Source organism: Protopterus annectens, chromosome 2.part0 (genome assembly GCF_019279795.1).
Source record: "Protopterus annectens isolate FY-2018-M chromosome 2.part0, PAN1.0, whole genome shotgun sequence".
Taxonomy (NCBI): Eukaryota; Metazoa; Chordata; order Ceratodontiformes; family Protopteridae; genus Protopterus; species Protopterus annectens.
Window position 1 is genome coordinate 490,578,596 of NC_056728.1, and position 22,211 is coordinate 490,600,806.

General features: G+C 44.1%; 1 protein-coding gene across 1 annotated transcript in view; it reads right to left on the reverse strand.

Annotated features, from left to right (window-relative positions):
- Window positions 1-22,211, reverse strand: part of AGTPBP1 (ATP/GTP binding carboxypeptidase 1) — a 2,804,614-nt gene that overhangs the window by 1,756,034 nt on the left and 1,026,369 nt on the right. The window lies entirely within an intron of this gene.

The following is a 22,211-nucleotide window of genomic DNA, read 5'->3' on the forward strand; positions in this document are numbered from 1 at the left end:
GCCAACACCGCAACGGAACACACACACCACAGTATGTCAAACCCACCCAAATGGGAGGGCTGTGCTCCCCCACCCCCTAACTTTATACCAACTCTGAGATTGCACTACAGTGGGGAAAAGTGCAAAGTTGAGCTGTTGGTCAAATGCATCATTTCCCTACTGAAATCTTTCATGGATGTGAATGTTTGCTGAAGTAAAGTTTGGTGGTTTGGGGTCAATGAAATCAGGTTCGCTGAAGTGAATCTTCAAAGAACTGATATAGACCAGTTTTGTATAGCATGCAGTAAGGGCTATTTTAAATATGAGGTGTGTGTCTCACATCAATGACTGCTGAATATGCTAAAGATGTTAAAGCAAGCAAGTACTTTATTTGTAAGATGCATAGGCTTTATACTCTAACAAGATAAAAAAAGGATGATCAGAAGAAAAAAATAATACACTCTTGTGATCTTCAATTGCTGGCATGAGGGAGGTGTGTAACACTATTTTGATACATGTAAAAAATGGCAATTTACACAGTTTTTACAATGGTTGATGTCTAGATTAATGTTCTTGCTGTAAAATGTAAACCGTTTTTTTTTAAGCAAATTGCCTTGAAAAACAAGACGAAATAATGAAGGGCATGAAAATAGTATTTTGTTTCATATGCAAAGAAACCGATTTTCCATTAGCAAATGCTCTCACTGGGAGACGAAATTTGCAGATGCAGGCAGTTGACTAGGTTGTTGTTTGTCTTTCGGCTTTTCCCGGTAAGGGGTCGCCACAGCGGAACTCCGGTCCACTAATGAGTCTGTAAATCGTCTACTGAATGAAGTTTATAACGATTTTATGAATTTGCAAATTTGTTAGCAGTTTTTCTCGCTGCTGACTGCTTTTACTTGGAAAGAAGCTGTTCGCAGGTGCAAGCAATTAATATTGTGTTCGGAACACTCTGCTGAATAAAATGTATAATTTAAAGGTAGAATGGCAAGCAATTCCTTGAAAAAACGTTTTTTAATAAATAACAAGGCAGTTACAAAACATGTATTGAAATATATTAAAATTGCTTCAATTCTAGCTTCCCTGCTACACACGACCCTCAAAGAAAAACAGTTTACAATTGTGGAAGGCTAATATGTAGTAGTAGCCACCTCCAGATGGCTTAATACTTTAATGCATTTAATAGAACAGTGCACAACTTTATTTATATGTAACCGGTGTGCTTTTTCTTGGGGCTAAAACTTATTTACTGAAAGTATGCAAGCTGTTTTTCACATCTGGGAGAGGAACAGAAACAATACAACCATACAGCCATCAAAGTAAGTTAACACAGTCTGTAACATGTACTTTAGAATGGATAACTAACTTTATAGTAGGTAGTATTGCAGGTGCAGCCATCAATTTGGGGCAAATGCTCATCTGCAGAGAGAAGCTTCATTTGTTAAAAATATACCAGGTACTGTGTGCTTGTCTAAGTTAAAAAGGGGATGGAAGATCTAAACATGTCTTTAGTTTTGTTTTTTTGTTCATTTCAGTGTATTCATTGAAGGAAAAGACTTGAAAATTGTGACACAAGATTTAAATGGCGATAAGAAACAAATGTTTAAAACATCTGCCTAGCAAACTGTATGCATAAAAGCAAAAAGTTGGAAACAGACATTCAAAAAAAGAAATAGTTGTATAAAATCTTACCATAACCATAGATGTCCTTCTCTTCACTGCTGCAGTATTCATAACCCAAGGAGGGATCTCCTCGGGTCTCCCACCAGAAGGCAACCAGACATCTGCCAGTCTACAAAAGTCTTACACTACCTCAAGGGTAAGCAGTACTTCGAACACAGGCTGCAATCGGACATAGACCATAAAAGCATAAATGCAACATATGCACATACCATCCTCAGAACTAAATGCTCCAGGATTGCCAGACTAAGGATTTGCATGGTCAGTAGATCCAAACAAAACAACACACCAGGGGGAAGGAGGGAGGGATAGAATATTGCAGCAGTGAAGAGAAGGACATCTATGGTTATGCTAAGATTTTAAACAACTATTCTATGCCCTTCGATTCACTTGCTGCACTATTCATAACCTGAATGAGACTGCCAAAGCTCAATAAGGAAGGGAGGAGGAAGGAGCAGAGGAGCTCTCAATGAAGCCATGTAAAATGACTTTAGCAAATCTGGCTCTGAATCTGGAGATGCCATCCAGTTTGTAATGTTTGCTAAAAGGTCTGAATAGAAGGTCGAGATGGCTGCTTCAAGGATGGGCATGGTTATCTCAGATCTTGAAGAATGCCTTAGAAGAAACCAGAGCTCTGGCAAAATGGGCCTTCACAGATGAAGACAGGCTCTTTCCATGGAGTGTGTAACACGGGCAAATAGTCTCAGAAATCCAAGAAGAAATAGTCTGCTTGGAAATGGGTAAACCCAGAGCTTTGGGATGTAAGTTCACAAATAAATGATCAGATTTCCTGATGGTATTACTCTTGTTCAGATAATATCTAAGTTGTCTATGAACATCTAAAGAGTGTAGTACCTTCTGACTTTAGTTTTGGAGAGAAGGAAAGAAGGTGGGTAATTGAATGGACTGGTTAAGGAATAATTCATTAACCACTTTTGGCATAAAAGAAGAGTTTGCTCTCAAGGATACCCTTGTCCTTATGAAAGACCAAGAAGGGGGGTGAAGCCATAAGAGTCTGAAGCTCCAACAGCCTTCTAGCTGAAGTTAAGGCCACTAATAAAACAGTTTTCCAAGAATAAGGGAGGCAGAAGATGTGGGCTCAAAAGGGGCCAGGGTGGATTTTTCTATAACTAAATTAAGGTCCCAAGGAGGAGGGAGAATAGGATTTCTAGGAGGCCTAATGTGAAGGATGCCCTTAAATTGTTTCACCTCAAATCTGGATGCTAGAGAAGGAAATAGAGGCAGACAAGTAGAAACAGCTGACATACAGTAAATTCCCATACCAGAAGAGCTAGCCTGCAAGAGAGAGAGGCTCTGGTACCCCCCTCCCATTCACATACTGAAGGACTGCCATGTTGTCTGTAAACAGTTTGAGCGTCCGTGGCAAAGAAGAGAATGAAATGCTTGTAGAGCTAGAAACACTCATTTCCCTGATGTTGATGTGTTGTCTTCTGGGAGGAAGACCAAACTTACTGAACTGTAAATCTGTCCAAGACTGCCCCTAGCCCACATCTGATGCATCTGTGTAGAGTTCTAGGACTGGGGAGACAGGGTGCAGAGGTACTCCTGGTTTTAGGGATATCTGCTGGATCCACCAGAGCAGTTCCTTCTTTAGACAAGGAATGAGGGGGACACTGTACTCTAGTGGGCGAGAATGCTGGGTCCACACAGATCTGAGGAACCACTGGAATTTCCTCATGTGAAGTTTTACCACTGGCATCATGGGAATGGTTGAAGCTATGAATCCCAGCACCCTGAGGAACTCCCAGGCCATGATGCAAGTCAAGGGGAGAAGGGAGTGAAAGAAGCACTGAAGGTCCTGCACCATCCATCTGAGGTGGAAGTGACACTCTCATTACGTCTGCCTGGATTCGACAACCCAAGAAAATGTGGTTCTGTGAAGTGATGAGGGCCAACTCCCTTAAGTTGACGGTGAATGCCAGTTTTCCAAGGAGGAAAATGGTGGTCTCCAGATTTTAGAGTACAGTGTGAGGAGTTGGAGCCTGTAAAAGCAGGTCATCCAGGTATGGAAAAATGATACCCAAAAGCCAGCAATGTGCATCATTGGAGTCAGGCATTTTGCGAACACCCTTGGAGCTGTAGAAAGACCAAAGTGTTTGTTTGTTTGTGCCTTTCGGCTTTTCCCGGTTAGGGGTCGCCACAGCGGAACTCCGGTCCGCTAATGATTTGCAGTAGAGTTTTACGTGCTGGCTTGCCGGGCCTAACGCACAACCTTCAATGAAGGAACACCCATTCATGCATGTCGCTACACAGAAGACGCTCTGAGAATCGAACGGGCAATGTCTAACTGTGAGGCGACAACGCTACCGCAGCACCACCACCGCAGCAGAAAAACCAAAGGGTAAGACAGAAAATTGAAAACACCAGAAACCCACAGAAAAAGAATTTTCCTGAACATGGGGTGAATGGGGATGTGAAGGTAAGCATCTTTTATATCTAGAGATGCCATGTATCCCTGTGGTAGAATAAGAAGGAATAGAGTTTGGAGTGTCAACAATCTGTAGGAAAAAACCTTTACAAAATTGTTTAGCTAGGATAAGTCCAGAACTGGTCTCCAGGGGCCATCCTTTCTGGGCACTAAGAAAATTCTTAAATAAAAGCCTTTTCCCTCTTGCAGTTTGAGGAACCCTTTGAATAGAACCCCTTTGGCAAGTGGGTCAGCTGCTCTTGGGGGGTTGAGGAATGCCCATGAAAAGGGGGGAGATGGAGTGCCAAACCATGAAGTATCTTTTTTTTAATTTTTGAAAGAATTCAGGTGCCTTGAGTGATGCTTTACCAGACCCTGTGAGCGTTTTGAAAGACAAAGGGAAACGGAGACATCTGCAGGGTAGTCACAGACTCCCTGCTTTGTCAGAAAAGGACTGCCTTTGTTGTGAGGGTGCCTGTGAACCCCTAGGCTTCTGCTTTCTCTTGCCTCCTCTAAGAGTCATACTGGAGGAATGTTGAGTGTGGCTGTTGGTGAAGACAGGTTTAGATGGGAAATTTCTATGAAACCTGGGCACAGGAGAAATCCTGTTTCAACTCCTTGACTTCCTTAGTTTTTTCCTTTAGGGACTTAAAGAGAGAAGCTGCTGTCAGACCAAAAAAAGGCTGAATTATCTAATGGCGCATCCATTAATTTAGATTTGAAGTCATCCTGGAGGGGCTGTAACCAAAGCCAGGAAAATCTTCTGAGAACTGAACTAGTAACAGCTGCTCTGGCACAAGCCTCCACAGCATCATTGCTGCATTTAATGGAGTATCTTGCCACTTGGGAGGAAGCTCCCAAGGCTTTTCCTTCAGAATCTGGAAGATCTGAAATTGTGCTTGATGTCCGAGACAAAAGCTCTAAGGATTACTTGTTCATATGCGTCTGATAATTGATGATCCTGAAAGTCAAGGTGGCTGAAGTATACGCCTTTTTTCCAGGTCTCTCAATGGTTCTGCTCTCTTTGTCTGATGGGAGAAGGATGGTAGAAGGAAGCACCCCAGCTGGTTTATCTACAACTATAAAAATGGTTGTTGGGTCTGCAGCAGGACATCTAAAGAGGAAGTTATGATTTTTAAGCATCTTGCAGAAGCGGCCTGGCTTCTTGGGGTCTGGGGGTCTAGGAGTCTGGAGTTTGGGAAGCATTATGAAAGGCATCCAGAAATGAAGGATGCAATGGTGGAACTGCAGAGGTGCTAGGGAAATCAACTTGTAGACATTAGAAATGTGTGAGGTGTGAGGTGTTCACATTTTCAGAAGAGTTTCACCAAATGAAATCTCTTTCATATGGGAATCATCACCGACTGACTCCTCCTCGGGAGAAACATATTTCTGAGGAAAGGGAATTTGTGTTGAGTAATCCAAGGATTCCTCTTCATCACAGGAAAAATCATCAGAGGAATCAGTGTCCCTAATTCTTTCCTGAGAAGGAAGGGGAGCAGGAGTAGGAGCAGGCAGAGAAGGCGGTGACTTGAGTGCCATGAAAGTCTGAAACGAGCATTGGGAAAATGCCTACCAATCAGTACGGGCCTCTACAACAGGGGACAAATGCTTGTTTTTTTATTTTTTCTTGGCAGGAAAAAATTTTATGCAATGTCAGAGGACCGGATGAAGGCCTGCATTCAAAAGTGTCTAACACAATTTCTTCTCTCACTAGAGTTCATTGCACCCCCAGTGACCTCCATAAAGTACAGTTGTGTACACTTAGCATAAATGTACATGTTCGAGTGTATTCACTGCTGCAGTTATTACATTTGGGTTATCTGCTTGCAGGTAGCCCTCAGTCGGCCTGATTAAAGTCTTGGGTCCTGCATCAGTTGCTGTCCCTTCTTCCATGACATCAGGTCGTCAGGGGGTACAAAACATGCAGCCGATGCCATTACGTCAGTTTTTCTTGCCCCAGATGTCAGGTGCCCCCCAAATGGGAAGGAATTAAATATAAAAAGTACAGTTTTGTACCTACCATAAATGTAGATGTCCGATAGGTATGCATCTGCAGTCATAACAAATGGGTTGTCCTGCCTCAGGCAGCCCTTCGGTCGGCCGGATTCCAAAGTCTTGGTCTGCCCTCGGCTGATGTCGCACTTCACCCGACGTCATAGCTGCTGGGGTATAAAGGCATCAGCCGATGCCATTTTCCTCAGTGTTTCTTGCCCCAGATGCCAGGTGCCCTCTAGGAAGGCTAAATTTGGATAAATGCAGATAATTCCAAACAGTAGAAAGCAAAATATATATACATATATACATACAAACAAATACACCATAATAGATTCCCCCAGCTAGCTAAAAGAGGGGTAAGTACCCTAGGAATACCACAGAGGGGAAGGAGGGTGGGTAATCCTGACTGCAGATGCATACCTATCGGACATCTACATTTATGGTAGGTACAAAACTGTACTATGTCCTTCAAGGATGCATCTGCAGTCATAACAAATGGGTAGAATACCATAGCCAAACCGGGGGAGGAGGCACTAAGATAATGATGGTGTAGTTAAGATCCCTTGTAAAACAGCAGTTGCAAAACCTGCTCGGGATCTGGAGTATAAAGGAAGATTATAATGCTTGGCAAATGTATGCACGGAGCTCCAAGTAGCAGCTTCTAAAATGTCTTTGGTAGCCACTCCTCGTAGGAAAGCTGTAGTGCTGGCTGTAGCTCTTGTGGAGTGAGGCCTGATATTTTCAGGAGTTGTCTTTCCATGAAATGAGTAGCAGAATCGAATGCAATTTCCTATCCATTTTGAGATTGTCTGTTTTGAAATTGCTTTTCCTTGCACTCCTGTTGCATATGCTACCAGAAGCTGGTCAGTTTTTCTGCTGGCCTTGGTTCTGTCCAGATAGTAGCACAGTTGTCTGTGTACATCCAAGGTGTGTAGTAGTTTTTCCCCCCTGTTCTGTGGGTTGGGGAAGAATGTAGGTAAATGTATGGCTTGGTTCAAGGATACCCTGGATACCACCTTTGGCATAAAAGTAGGATTGGTTCTCAGAGACACTCTATCCTGATGGAAGATAAGGAAAGGCTGCACTGCCATTAATGCCTGTAACTCAGATACCCTTCTTGCTGAAGTGATTGCTAGCAGGAAGGCAGTTTTCCAAGATAAGAACTGTAAGTCTGCTGTTGCTGCTGGTTCAAAAGGGGGAAGTGTTAATTTTTCTAGCACAAAATTGAGATCCCATGCAGGCAAAGGTGGTTTCCTTGGAGGCTTTACATTTTTGATCCCTCTCAAAAATTGTCTGAGGAGAGGATGAGAGAAGACAGGAGGATCCATGTTGTACTCTGCTGAAATTGCTGATGCATGTATCTTAATGGAAGAATAGGACAGGCCATTGTGGAACAGTTCTGCTAAGTATTCCAGGATGTGTGCTAGGTTTGTTAGTGTGACATTTCTCCCTTTTCTGCACTCCAAATGAGGAATCTTTTCCGTTTGGCTGAATATGTTTTCGTTGTGGAGGGTCTGCGAGCCTCCAGGATAATGTCCTTAACCCTCTGAGATAAATCAAGTTGGTTTTATTTTATGCAATTTTCCATGCAGTTAGCTGCAGTGTTTTTAAGTTTGGATGCAGGGTCTTGTAATTGTTCTGTGTTAGAAGTAAAGGACATAGAGGTAGATGCCACGAATGCGTCCGAGACATGCTTCTCAGTAGCGGGTACCAATGTTGCCTTGGCCAGTCTGGAGCTATCAGAATTACCTTTGGCTGTTCCTCTCTGATCTTCAGTAGAACTTTGTACATCAAAGGAAGAGGTGGAAAGGCATATACTGTCAGGTCCTTCCAGCTGAAAGAAAGGGAGTCCACCCTCCAGGCAAGTGGGTGGTATACTCTTGAGCAGAATTTCTTCAGTTGGTGGTTGTGTGGGGAGGCAAACAGGTCTATCTCTGGCATTCCCCATTTCTTTGTTATGGTTTTGAAAATATCTGGATGCAGCATCCATTCGTGAGCATCCGTGGTAGTCCTGCTTAAGCTGTCTGCTAGTGAATTCTCTTTTCCTGGTACAAATCTGGCCTGCAGTTGGATGTTGAGATTCAGGGCCAAGTTCCACAGGTCCATTGCCGTCCGGCATAGAGGGTATGAATGTGTGCCTCCCTGTCTGTTGATGTACCACATGACTGTGGTATTGTCCGTCCTTATCAGCAGGTGTCCTTGCTGGATGAATGGTCTGAATGCCTCGATTGCATGTTTCACTGCCAGCATCTCCTTTAGATTTGTGTGTAGATTCAGCTGGTCTTGTGACCATAGGCCTTGGATACACTTGTCTTCCATGTGTGCCCCCCAGCCTAGGTCTGAGGCATCCGTGGTGATGGTCTGCTTGGATGTGGTTTGTGGAAAGGCAATCCTCTGTTTATCTGACAGGCCTGAGCCCACCACAGGAATTCTTTTTTCAGACATGGAATGATTGGTATCTGGGCTTCTAGACTGTGTCTGTGTTGAGACCATACATTCCTTAGGTACCATTGTAACTTTCTCATATGCAGCCTGGCATGTGGGATCAATATTATGCAGGATGCCATGTAACCCAGGGCCTGCAGGACTTTCCTTGCAGTAAGCTGAGTTTGTCTTGTTAATGCCATGAAATAGACTGGTAGTTGCTTTTGTTTTTCCTCTGTGAGAAAAGCCATCTGAGTTAGTGTCCAGTTCTGCACCCAAAAATGTTATCCTTTGGGATGGCACTAGTCTTGATTTTTGTATGTTGACTGTGTATCCCAAGGCTTGCAGCAGTTGTATGACATTGGCCAAATCCTTTATTAATTTTGTCTTGTTGTCCGCTTGTATTAGGTGGTCATCCAGGTATGGGTAGATTTGAATTCCCTGAAGCCTGCAATGAGCAACTACTGATGCCAGGCATTTTGTGAATACTCTGGGCACAGTAGATAAGCCAAAGGGCAATGCTGAGAATTGATAATGCTCTGATACTGCAAGAAATCTGAGGTGTCTTCTGCAATCTGGTCGTATCGGGACGCGCAGGTATGCCTCCTTGAGATCTAGAGTCACCAGCCAAGACTCCTTGCCCAACATGGGAAGAAGTTGCTGTAGGGTCAGCATTTTGAATTTTGGAACAATGAGGTATGTGTTCAGTGCGGACAAATCGAGAATAGGCCTCCATTGATTTTCTTTTCTTGGTACAAGGAATAGTCTGGAGCAAAATCCTTGGCCTTGTTCCATAGATGGTACCTTTTCTATTGCTCTCATCCTTAGTAAACTGATGATTTGTTTTAGAGCCTCTGATTTCTGGCTTGGTGGAAGGTTTGCCATTCCTCTCTTTTTTGGTAGAGTGTGGAAGTGAAACCTGTAGCCCTTGTCTATTGTTTGTAAAGTCCATTTGTCTCCTGTAATACAATGCCAATTTCTTGAGAATAAGGCTAGCTTTCCGCCCAAGGGTGCTTCCAGTTGTTCCCTGGTAGGCGGAATTAGAGCCAAGTCATTGTGTCTGTCCTGTAGAAGTGGTTGCAGTCACAGCTGTGGCGGCACTTCTTTGGTTGGCAGGTTGTCACTGACGACCCCTGTAGGCACCCCTAGATTGACCTCTGCCTCTTGGGCGTCTATTTCTGCCTCTCTGTGCTCTGGAGGTGTCTGGAAAGGACCAATTCTTTGAAGGCCAATTTCTGCTAAACCTCAGAGGTTGGACCTGCAAAAAATCCTTGACTGTTTGGACAGATTTTGCTTTTTCTTCCACTTTCTTTAGAACCTCCTGTGCAGGGGAGCCAAACAAACTTTGTTTCTCCATAGGGGCATCCAGGAGTTTAGACTTAACATGGTCTGGTAAGGATTGTTCTTTTAACCAGGCATGCCTTCGAATCACTGCTCCAGTCATAGCTGATCTAAATGAAGCCTCCAGTGCATCATAGCCACATTTTAAGAAATGATTACTGACCTGCTGAGAATTGTGTACCAAATCCTGAAGGGACTTACGGTCTAAAGGTTCAGGAGAGGCCAGCTTTTTATTCAGCTGATCTAACAAAAATTCCTGGTACTGTATCATGTGAAATTGACAGTTTAAAGCCCTGGCAGAAAGAGTAGCAGATGTATAAACCTTTTTACCCCATCTCTCTAATGCTCTAGATTCTCTTTCAGATGGTAGTGGGTTTTTGGTAGAGGCAGCTGCAACACCTTTAGGGCCCTGAGAAATGGTTTCCGGGTCTGCAGCATGAGCCTTATACAAGTGGTAGTGTGAATCCGGGACCCTGTAGTATCTGTCAGGCTTTGCAGGGGCCGGGGGAAGAGAATCAGGGGCAGTACTGGCATCATTGTATGCATCATCAACAACTGATAGTACAGGTGGAATGGCTAAAGGCCTATGCTGTGGTAAGTGTAAAAAAGTCCTTAGCCTTTTCCTAGAATCAGAAAAATCCTGACCCTGCCATTGGAAGTGTTCCCTCATTGAGTGTAGGGTTTCCCCAAAAGAAAATTCTTCTGGAGGTGAGGCAGAAGGAATGGAGTCTTCTGCATCAGAATCCTCATAAGGTGAATACGGGCCTTCCTGATGGTCCGATACATCTGAACCATCCGAGGAGTAGTCAGAGGACAGAGGTTCAGGGGGTTCAGTCCTAGGCCTCTTTTCAGGAGGGGGTTGTGAGGCCCTGTCTGGGTGAGGATGGGTTCCCCTGATCAGAGAAATAAGGTCCTCAGCAAGGCTGAGAATCTGGGAACTTGAGGTAGGCCTGTGAGAGGGAGCTTTTGAAGGTAAGGCCTTGGAAAGTTTGGCTGCTTTAGCCCTGGAAAAGGCCTTGATAGACATAGAAGCAGGGGGTCTAGCTGCCCCACGTGCAGGAGTAGAGATGTCCAACGGAATAGTGTCAGACAACTCGTGTGCCTGCTACTTCAGCAGGAATTTCTGTAGCCGACTCAGCCATGGCCTGTGAGGCCTTGGTTATCGGAGGCATGCTTTCGGCCGAAGGGAGAACCGAGGTCTCAGTTTCAGCCGAAACTGAGACACTCGCGGTAGGCCTAACCGTGGTTTCAGCCGAAACTGCGGGCCACGAGTGTCGGTCCTTTTCTTTGCGTTTTTTAGCTAAATGTGTAGTCGGAGTCTCCGACGGCATTTTATATGCAAAAGTGGAGCCAAAAAACTCTTCTGCAAACTCCGACCGATGTCTAAGAGTCCGTCGGTTGAAGGAAGCACAGGCTAAACAAGCTGATACGTCGTGGTCTGGGCCTAAGCAAGGAAGGCAGTAAGAGTGGAAATCCTTATGAGGTATTTGTTTCCCACAAGTTAAACAATTATTTACTTTGTCTGACATCGGCTGAGGCAAGAAAGAGTCCCCAACGGGGTACTTAGCTTTTTAGAAGTCTTTGGTACGCTGAAATCTCTGGATCTGACCGACCGGCACTTGCGAACAGCTTCTGCTTCGGGCACTGCGCGGCAAGAAAGACTGAGAAAAATGGCGTAGGCTGATGCCTTTATACCCCAGCAGCTACGACGTCGGGTGAAGTGCGACATCAGCCGAGGCCAGACCCAGACTTTGGAATCCGGCCGACCGAAGGGCTGCCTGAGGCAGGACAACCCATTTGTTATGACTGCAGATGCATCCTTGAAGGACATGTACAAAGATATACAGTCAACAAAAAAAAGCAAATACACCAAAAAGGCTTTTAAGCACAGTAAAGGAAAGCACAGGTATAGCCAAAAGAAGTTAGGGGGCTGGAGGGAGGCTAACCAGGATTGCAACAGTGAATACACTTGAACATCTACATTTATGTTAAGTGTACACAACTGTACTATGTTCTTCATGTGTCACTGTTGCAGTCATAACATTTGGGTAGATTCCCAAAGCTATGGCTGGGAGGAGGAATTTAGATAGCATTAGGGCCAGCTACAAGGCCCTGCAAGACTGCAGTGGCAAAGCCAGCTCTGGATTTAGAGAAAATTGGCGAATGATAATGCTTGGTGAAAGTATGTACAGAACTCCGGGTAGCAGCTTCTAGGATGTCCCTGGTAGGGACGCCTCTGAGAAAGGCTGTAGAGGTAGATGCAGCCCTGGTGGAGTAAGGTCTGATCCCCTGGGGGATAGGTTTTCTATGGTGCTTATAGCAGAAATTAATGCAATGGCTTAACCATTTAGAAATGGTTTGCTTTGAAATAGCCTTCCTCTCTGCCCCTACAGCAAATGCCACCAGCAGTTGTTCAGATTTCCTTTGAGGTTTAGTCCTGCCCAAGTAGAATCTAAGTTGTCTGTGAACATCTAAGGAATGCAGTATCCATTCCCTTTTATTCTGTGGATTGGGAAAGAAGGTTGGCAAATGAATGGACTGATTAAGAGCCACACTGGATATCACCTTGGGCATGAAGGATAGAGTGGTTCTGAGGGACACCCTGTCGACATGAAAGAGGATGAAAGGCTCCACTGCCATAAGAGCCTGTAATTCGGAAATCCTTCTAGCTGAAGTGATTGCTAAAAGGAAAGCTGTTTTCCAAGAAAGAAATTGTAAGTCTGCAGTAGCAGCTGGTTCGAAAGGAGGTAGAGTGAGTTTCTCCAAAACAATGTTAAGGTCCCAGGCTGGGGTTGGAGCTCTCCTGGGTGGTCTCAAATTTTTGGCCCCTCTGAAGAACTGCTTGAGCAGTGGATGAGAGAAGAGGGGAGGTTATGTGTTATAATGAGCTGAAATAGCTGAGGCGTGGATTTTAATGGGGGAAAAAGACAGGCCATTGTGAAGCATCTCAGTTAAGTAATGTAAAATCTGAGGTAAATTGGGTACTGCTGTACTCATCCCTTGAGATTGGTTCCAGGCACAGAATATTTCCATTTTTCAGCATAAGATTTTCTAGTACTAGGTCTCCTTGCCTCTAAAATGATATCCATCACAGGTTTGCGGAGGGATGGTAAAGGAGAGATTAAGTAATTAGCCTGGTTCTCCTGCTGAGACAGCAGGGAAGGAGTCTGAGGCCAGTACCGTGGAGATAACCATGACACACTGCGCTGGAGGGGGTACCAGTATTGGTGCGGCAAGTCTGAAGCAATCAAAATCATCCTCGGTTTGTCCTGCTTGATTTTTAGTAGTACTTTGGACAGTAGAGGGGGAAAGGCATAGACTGATAGGTTTTTCCAGCTGAAGGACAGAGCATCCACTTTCCAGGCTTGTTTGTGGGGAGTCCTTGTGCAACATTTGTCCAACTGGTAGTTCTGGGGAGAGGCAAACAGGTCTATATCTGGGCTCCCCCATTTGCTTATCAACATGTTGAAAATCCTTGGTTCCAGTTTCCACTTGTGTGGGTCCATGAGGTTTCCGCTTAGTCCATCTGCCAGTGTATTTAATTTTCCTGGCAGGAACTGAGCTTGTAGGTGCACTTGGTAGCTCAAGTCTGTGTTCCACAATGCCATGGCTAATCTGCAGAGGGGGTAAGAATGTGTACCCCCCTGCTTGTTTATGTACCACATAACAGTGGTGTTGTCCATCTTTACCATTAGTTGCCCTGGAAGAATGTGGTCTTGAAGGCTGCCAGAGCATTCTGTGCAGCTAACATTTCTTTTTGATTGATATGCAGGTGCATTTGACTTGGGTTCCATTTGCCCTAAATGCACTTCCCTGCCAGGTGAGCCCCCCATGCATAGTCTGATGCATCTGTTGTTAGGGTTTGGGCGGCAGGGGGGTGGTGTGAAAGGTAGTCCCTTGTTTTGGTGGCAGGCCTCTGCCCACCAAAGGAACTCTAGGTGCAGGCAAGGTAGGATAGGAATCATTCTTTCTAGGTCTTGAGAATGTTGACACCATAGGCTTTTTAGATACCAATGTAGTTTCCTCATATGCAGTCTTGCATATGGAATTAGAAGAATGCAGGAGGCCATGAACCCCAAGGCTTGCAGTATTTGTCTTGCAGATATCAGGGTTTTTGTGGCCACTTGTTTGAAGTAGGTTGTCAAATGAATTTGTTTCTCTGGCGTGAGGTAAGCCATCTGGGAAGTTGTATGCAAGCTTGCTCCTAGGAATATAATTTGTTGACAGGGTACCAGGTGTGATTTCTTTTCGTTTATGGTGTACCCCAGACAGGTTAGAACCCTTTGTGCAAAGGCCAGATAATGCAAAAGTATGTCCTGGCTTTCTGCCTGAATTAGACAATCATCCAGGCATGGGTATATGTGAATATTTCTTTGCCTGCAAAATGCGATAACTGGAGCTAGGCACATTGTGAATACCCTGGGCACAGTAGATAAGCCAAAGGGCAGTGCAGAGAACTGATAGTGCATGTAGCCTGCTGTTAAGCGTAGGTATCTTCTGCAAGATTCCCTGATTGGGATGTGCAGGTATGCTTCTTTTAAATCCAGTGTTGCCAACCAGGCATCTTTGCTTAGCATAGGAAGTCATTGGTGAAGAGTCAGCATCTTGAATTTTGGAATCTCCAAAAAGGTGTTTAAAGTAGACAGGTCCAGGAAAGGACGCCATTATTTGTCTTTTCTGGGTACCAGGAAAAGTCTCGAGTAGAAACATTGTCCCTTTTCCTCTTCTGGTACCAGTTGAATAGCCCCCATGCTTAAGAGAGAGAAAGTACTTGTTTTTTGGGCCTCTGCCCACTGATTTGGGAGTTGGTCTGGCCATCCGCTTGGTGCTGGCAATGTGTGGAAGCGAAATCTGTATCCCTGGGACACTATATTTAAAACCCATTTGTCCTGGGTAATGAGTTCCCAATTCTTTGCGTGAAGAGCAATCTTTCCCCCCCAAAGGGGCAGTCAGTTGATAAGTGCTTGGAATTTTTAAAAGGAAGTCATTGAGACAGTTTACCAGAGGGGGGGTCTTATTATTCCTAAATTTGGAAGTGGAGGCCCCTCACTGCTTAGTTCAGTGTGTCCCCTAGGACTGTGTCTGGGTTTGGCTTGAGAAGACCTGGAAGGGGCTGGAAAGGACCAGTTCTTAGAGGGCCAGTGCCTACTAAATCTAGGAGGCTGAACCTGTAAAAAAATCTTTAACAGTTTGCATATATTTAGCTTTATCTTCCATCTTATTAAGAACTTCCTCAGCCTTGTTGCAAAACAGGCGGTCCTGATTTAAAGGAGCATCGAACAATTTAGCTTTAACATGATCAGGCAAAGATGGCTCCTTAAGCCAAGCATGCCTTCTCAGCACAGACCCAGTAACAGCAGCCCTGCAAGAGGCCTATAATGAATCAAAACCCCATTACAAAGTATGTTTTCCAACTTGTTCAGTAGAATGCATTAAATCCTGTAATTCTTTATTTTCCACACAGTCAGGAATCAACACCATTTTCTGTTTAAGCAATCCAATAACATGTTGCTGATACTTTAACATACGAAACTGGCAGTTTAAAGCCCTAATGGCCAAGGTTGCAGAAGTGTAAACCTTTTTACTGCATCTATCCAGCACCCTGGAGTCTCTATCAGAAGGGGTAAGATTTTTAGCAGTAGAAGCCTTAATGCCCTTGGGCCCCTGTGAAATAGTCTCTGGATCTGCAACAGGATTTTCAAAAAGGAACTTGCAAGACTCACGGACCCTGTAGTATCTGTCAGGTTTTCTGGGAGCAGGAGGCAGGGAATCGGGGGCAAAACTAGATTCCGAAAAAGCATCAACAATGTCTAGTACAGGAGGAACAGCTAAAGGCCTATGCTGAGGTAGGAGAAGGAAATACCTAACCTCTTTTTTGAAATAGAAAAATCCTGGCTTTCCCAGTGGACATGCTCCCTTACAGTATGTAAGGTTTCCCCATAAGAAAAATCCTCAGGAGGGGAAACCGAGAGAATGGAGTCCTCTGCATCAGAATCTTCACAAGTAGGTAGGGGCAAATCCAGATCATCAGAAGAATCAGACAAAACAGAATCCTTATCAGAAGATTCATAATCAACTTCAGTCCTAGGCCTCTTAGAAGGGGTGGGGGGGTTGGCTACCCGATTAGAGTTATTAGATCTTCATCCATTCTTATCATTTGTTTTTCAGGCATAGAGGCCTGAACATGTGGCCTGGGCATCTGTTTTTTAGGCATGGATCGAGATTTAGGCCTAAGTAAAGAAGGCGGCGTCGGTTTAATATGCAAGTCCGTAGGCCTGCATACACCCTCAGAAGCCGGTGCCTGCACAGCGGCTCCAGACCCATCCAAGGTAGAGACATCCGCAGAATCTATAGTTGAAGTATCTCGTGGCATACCGGACTCCGAATGGGTCTAAGTAGAGGCCTGAGAATCAGAAGTAGCGGGTATCAGGGGCTGAAAAAGCACCTCACTGAGTATCGGTGAACTGGCGACTGGCTTAGGAGAAACGTCGTCGGCAGTTTTGTACCTCGGCGGCCTGTCTCTGTCTTTATCTTTGTGTTTTTTTGGAATCCCGGTAGTCGGATGGCTAACTGATGACATTTCTGGATAATTAACCCAGGAACCGAAATATTTAGAGGCGAAAATATATCGACGACTGATAGTGCGCAGATTAAATAAAGCACAAAACCGACAGCAAGGTACGTCTTGGTCAGGGCCTAAGCAAGGAATGCAGTACGAATGAAAATCTTTGAGGTATTTGCTTTCCACAAGTAATGCAATTATTAACTTTTACTGACATCAGTAAGGAGCAAGAAAAAGTTTCCCCAACGAGGTACTCAGCTTTAGTTTAAGACTTCAGTTCTGAAACTCGAAAACAAAAATTTCAGGAGTTGGCCGACCAGTACTTGCGAACTGCTTCTGCTTCAGGCACCGCACGGCAAGAAAGACTGACGTAATGGTGTCGGCTGCATGTTTTATACCTCTGATAACCAGACATCATGGAAGAAGGGACAGTAACTGATGCAGGACCCAAGACTTTGTTAATAAGGACGACTGAGGGCTACCTGCAAGCAGATAACCCAAATGTAATGACTGCAGCAGTGAAACACGAAGAATATCAACAAGCTTAGGTTCTTCCACAACATCCTGATTAGACATCTGTTCTACCTCCAAGGACATGCTCACAGCTGAAGTGAAAGCAGCCTCAGAACTGGGCTCGACCTGTGAATCCATGCCTCTGGGTTGACTAATACCTCGGGAGATATGTCTGCTGGTGGAGGTGCAGCAGAAACCGAAAGACAAGATTTCTTGGTCTTGTGCGTCACCGGCTCTGCATCAGACCCTGATGTACCTTCCATACGCTTAGCTAACAACGTAAGCCATTGGTTCTCTACATAGTTAGCAAGAGAAGAAAGCCTGCTTATAAGGGTCTTGGGTACGAAGAACTGGCAAATGCTAGAGGACTTATGGTTGTGGCTAGGCCCCAAGCAAAAGAGACACTGTAGATGACTGTCCTTATGTGGAATTTGTCTTCTACATCAGCACTTGCCCTTCTTGGATGATATAACCAAAACAGTAGCAAAGAGAAAATTTTCCACAATGGGGCACTTATCTGAAAAAAGCTGAAGTCACAATCACTGAAACGATCAGACTGATGGTCGGAATGGCATTCGGACTGTTGGCAGAAAACGTGCATACGTCACTTTTATGGTCTATGTCCAACTGCAGTCTAGGTGTGCTGTACTGTGTACCCTTGAGCAGTATAAGACTTTTGTATACTGACCGACGTTGGGTCATCTTCTGGCAGGAGATCCCTCAGGTTATGAATACTGCAGCAAGTGAGTAGAAGGACATCTATCATGTATAATAGGTGGGAGTACTAGCTTTATATCTTAATGGGTACTCTATACATATGGTCATGGTATGCATATGGACTTACAGGTATACACAAAAAGCAATGCATTGCATTATATTAATAAAAGTAGGGTGTGAATAGTAATGTTGCAGGAGACACATCTGGACAGAAATGAGCATATGTTTTTGAAAAAGAAAGGATTTCAGGAAGGACAATTATCAGAATATCAGGAACAATGAAAGGATGACAGTGATTACTAGAGGGAGTCCAATATAGTGATACAAGAGGAAAAAAGAAAAAAAAAAATAGCAGCTTTGGGGTTGCACGTAAGTGTCATATTTAATCATAGCCTCACCTCAGACTTCGTGCCCATTGAGTGGTGCACAGCTACAGTTATCCCACTCCACAAGGGGGGATCCACCTTGAATGCCGGGAACTACCATCCCATCAGTCTGACAAGCCTGATCTGCAAGGCCATGGAACATATTATCATGGAACTTATAAACAAAGACACTGGCAACCTTCAAACACTGAACCCCACCCAGTTTGGGTTCGTGAAGGGCCGATCTTGTCTCCTGAACCTGATTGACTTCTTCTAATCAGTCTCCAGAGCTGTGGACGAGGGTAAGGCGGTCCACACAGCCTATCTGGACCTCGCCAAGGCCTTTGACACCATCTCCCACTCTGGAATCATAGACAGACTTACTAAGCTGGGCAATAATCCCTACGTCACTCGATGGGTTTCCAACTGGCTTACTGGCAGAACCCACACTGTAAAAGTAGCTGACTCTAAATCTAGCTCCAGACAAGTGACGAGTGGAGTACCTCAGGGTTCAGTCCTGGGACCGGCTCTTGTTTGGCATCTACTTATCTGAAGTACAGGCCAACACTAAGTGACTCTGGCTAACAAAGTTTGCAGATGACTGCAAACTGGGAGCCATTACTGAATCCCCAAATGATGCGGATACTCTAAAAAAGGGCCTTACAGAAACTGATGCTTGGTGCCAGAGCCATGGGCTCAAGCTCAATGCCAAGAAATGTATAGTTATCTCCTTTGGGAAAAACATGTACCCATGAATTACCACATAGGTGGCAGTACACTAAACACCGAAAGTGTGAAAAGGGACTTAAGGGCACAGGTGGACAGTGGTCTCACCTTTGATAACCACATCGCCACAAAGTACAGTTTTGTACCTACCATAAATGTAGATGTTCGAGTGTAGATACTGCTGCAGTCATTACACTTGGGTTATCCTGCCATCAGGCGTCCCGCAGTCAGCCAGAGTTCCAAAGTCTGGGTCCGGCGTCTGTTGCTGTCGCCTCCTCCCTGACATCAGTGCGACAGGGTTATATAAGATGCAGCTGACGCCATTTTTTTCAGTTTTTCTTGCCCCAGATGTCAGGTACCTCTAAATATGTAGGCAATTCCAATTGCTAATAAAACATACATAAGAAAAGCAAAAAACAACTTACAGCTACCAGCAAATACTTCCCATAGGTAGTAAGGGTAGAAGACATAGGTACATACCAGCCAGTAAGAGGGGAAGGAGGGAGGGTAACCTGGACTGTAGCAGCGTCTACACCTGAACATCTACATTTATGGTAGGTACAAAACTGTACTATGTTCATCGTGTTACACTGCTGCAATCATTACACTTGGGTAGACTCCCAAAGCTGAGGAAGGGTGGCTGGTCCTATAAGGCATTAGGGTTGGCTATAAGGCCCTGCAGCGGCAAAGCCAGCCCTGGATTTAGACTATAGAGGCAGATGGTAATGCTTGGTGACGGTGTGTAAAGAACTCCAAGTTGCTGCTTCCAAAATATCCTTGGTAGGTATTCCCCTGAGGTAGGCAGTTGAAGTGGCTGTTGCCCTGGTGGAGTGAGATCTAATGCTGCTAGGTTTAGGTTTTCCATGGTATGTGTAGCAGAAACGTATACAATGTCCTATCCATTTTGAAATAGTCTGTTTTGAAATGGCTTTTCCCTGTGCTCCTGCAGCATATGCTACCAATAATTGCTCAGATTTTCTGAAAGCTTTGGTTTTGTCCAAGTAGAAGCGCAACTGCCTGTGAATGTCCAAAGAGTGCAGTAGTCTCTCCCCTTTATTCTGTGGTTTAGGATAAAAAGTTGGCAGGTGAATAGTTTGGTTTAGAGCCACACTGGATACCACCTTTGGCATAAAAGTAGGGTTAGTTCGTAAAGACACCCTGTCCTGGTGGAAAATGAGGAAAGGTTCCACTGCCATTAGTGCATGTAATTCTGAAACTCTTCGTGCTGATGTTATTGCCAGGAGCAGAGCAGTTTTCCAAGAGATATACTTTAATTCTGCTGTGTTGGCTGGCTCAAAAGGAGGTAAAGTTAGCTTCTCCAAAACAAAGTTGAGGTCCCAAGTTGGGGTATGTGCTCTACGGGGCGGTCTTATGTTTTTAGCCCCTCTGAGGTACTGTTTTAACAGAGGATTAGAGAAAATTGGTCGATCCGTGTTGTAATCAGCAGAGATGGCAGAAGCGTGGATCTTGATGGATGAGAAGGAGAGTCCTTTGTCCAGCATCTCAGTTAAGTATTGTAGTATCTGAGGAATGTTTTGGACAAGAGGATCAAGGCCGTGAGCTTGGTTCCAGGCACAGAATCTCTTCCAATTATCCGAATAGGCTTTCCTGGTACTAGGCCTTCTGGCCTCCAGTATGACATCCATAACAGCTTTGGAGAGAGGCATTGCTTGCTTGACTAAGGAATCTTCCATGCAGCTAGGTTTAAGGTCTTTAGCTGGCTTTGTAGTATTTGTTTGTTGTGCTGAGTCAGCAGATGTGGGATTTGAGGCAAAATCCAGGGTGGTTCTTGTGCTTAGCTCCTTAAGATTGGGTACCAGTGCTGGCATGGCCAGTCTGGTGCAATCAGGATCATCTTTGGCTCTTCCTGCCTGGCTTTTATGAGCATCTTTGGCAGGAGAGGTAGTGGTGGGAAAGCGTATACTTGTAGGTTCTTCCAGCTGAATGAGAGGGCATCCACTTTCCATGCTTGTGGATGGTAACTCCTTGTGCAGAATTTTTGTAGCTGGCAGTTTATTGGAGATGCAAACAGATCTATGTCCGGGCTCCACCATTTCTGTGTTACCATTCTGAATATTTGTGGATTCAACCTCCCATTCGTGGGGATCCATGATGTTTCTGCTCAAGTCGTCTGCCAGTGTGTTTTTCTCTCCTGGCAGGAATTGCGCTTGCAGATGAACTTGAAGGTTTATAGCTGTGTTCCATAAGGTCATAGCTTGTCTGCATAGGGGGCAGGAGTGAGTGCCCCCCTTGCTTGTTTATGTACCACATAACTGTGGTGTTGTCTGTCTTTAGTAGTAACAATTTATTGTTAGCATGAATACGCAGAGCCTGACAGATACAGTACAAAATGGCATGTTTCACTGTAATGGACGCGTAGTTTGTCCACACATTTTAACAGGAACTTGCTATACATTCCAACATTGTGGCATAAGAATTGTGTTTAAACATCATTTCGATTGCCACACGAAATCTGTGGTATACGCAGGTATCTGTAATACCTGCAGCTCTTTTTATGTTGGCAAAATGATCAGACGGCTTTCCGACCGGATTAAAGAACATTTAAGTGCTATCAGACAGCAAGACAGTAGTAATGCGCTAGGGAAGCATAGCATTGCTTGTGTTAACTTTACAGGTTTTAAGTTTATTATTTTGGAACACATACAGCAATTTTTCGGTGATTGTGATACATTTCTAGAGCTCAAGGAACTCCGCTGGCAACTATTACTTGACGCTGAAAATGGACTTGGTCTGAATGAGAGCATTAATGTTAAATGTGCACTGCGATGGCTTTCATGAATGAAATATGCACATGATTTTTATGTTTGTGTTTTTTCCATTGCACTGTGTTTAATTTTTTTAAAAAAAACTATACTTGCCCTCATTACATATTATACGTACTACAACTATAGCTCATTTGTTCAATTTGGAGCTGCTTCTTAGTTATTGGTTGTTCAAGCAATGTTGTGATTAGTTCACTCTACACTACAAATTATTTCTGAGTAGGTATTTTGTGCATGCTTTTTTACCCTATTGATGCTTTGTATTAACAGAAAAAGGCAATATGTACATTGGCTGATTGTTTAGAACTTGTTCTTAGTTACTGGTTGTTAAAGCAACGTAGTGACTGGTTTATTCAACAGTACAAATTACTTTTTACTGGTTGTTTCATGCATTTTTTTATACTACTAATGCTTTACAGTTACAGAAAAATGTAGTATGTACATTGGCTGTTTCTTTTAATTAAGGTTTTCTATTGGTCTGTTTCTTAGTTTTTTTCACCAAGCTGTTTTAATTACTTTATGACGTAGAAGTGCACCCTATTTAAACTGTTTCTGAGTTTTATTTGTTAGATCTGAAGAAGTCCTTACACACATTAAAGGATGAAAGCGCTAATCAACAGTTTGGCTTCAGTGTGAATCCTTTCAGTTAGTTTTGTTTTTTATTTCTGTTTGTTTCTTTCGTATAGAAGTTTAGA